Below are 825 nucleotides of genomic sequence, written 5' to 3' on the forward strand. Positions count from 1 at the left end.
TAGGATCCGAGAAGCAACGCTTGAGTTGAGAGACGTGGAAGACATCATGCACTCTGGAAAGATGTGGAGGTAGTTCCAACTGGTAGGCAACCTCTCCTCGCTTAGCAAGAATGCGAAAAGGACCAATGTAACGAGGAGCCAACTTGCCCTTGATACCAAAACTATGGGTACCCTTCAAAGGAGTAACCCGAAGGTAAGCTTTGTCGCCAACTTCATAAGTCATATCCTTATGATGACGATCATACTGGCTCTTTTGACGAGACTGGGCTGTTTTCAAGTTCTCAGAATGATGCAAACTTGCTCTTCTGCCTCCTGGATCATGTCCGGTCCAAAGAATTGTCTTTCACCGGTTTCTGACCAGTTCAAAGGTGTTCGACATCTTCGTCCATAGAGAACCTCAAAAGGAGCTTTCTTGAGACTGGATTGATAGCTATTGTTATAAGCAAACTCGGCGAAAGGAAGACATTTCTCCCAATCCATTCCGAATGAGATAATGCAAGCTCTAAGCATGTCTTTGAGAATTTGATTGACCCTTTCCACCTGACCACTCGATTGAGGGTGGAAAGCGGTACTGAAGGAAAGATGGGTTTCCATGGCAGTTTGGCAACTCTCCCAGAAATGAGAAGTGAAAAGACTGCCACGGTCTGAATTGATCTCTAGTGGAACACCATGAAGTGACACTATTCGAGAAATATATAAGTCAGCGAGCTGACTAGCGGTGATACTCTCTCGAACAAGAAGGAAATGAGCCACCTTGGAAAGACGATCAACGACTACGAAGATAGCGTTATTCCCTTTCTTGGTCCTGGGAAAGCCGGTGATGAA

Source organism: Triticum aestivum, chromosome 4B (genome assembly GCF_018294505.1).
Source record: "Triticum aestivum cultivar Chinese Spring chromosome 4B, IWGSC CS RefSeq v2.1, whole genome shotgun sequence".
Taxonomy (NCBI): Eukaryota; Viridiplantae; Streptophyta; class Magnoliopsida; order Poales; family Poaceae; genus Triticum; species Triticum aestivum.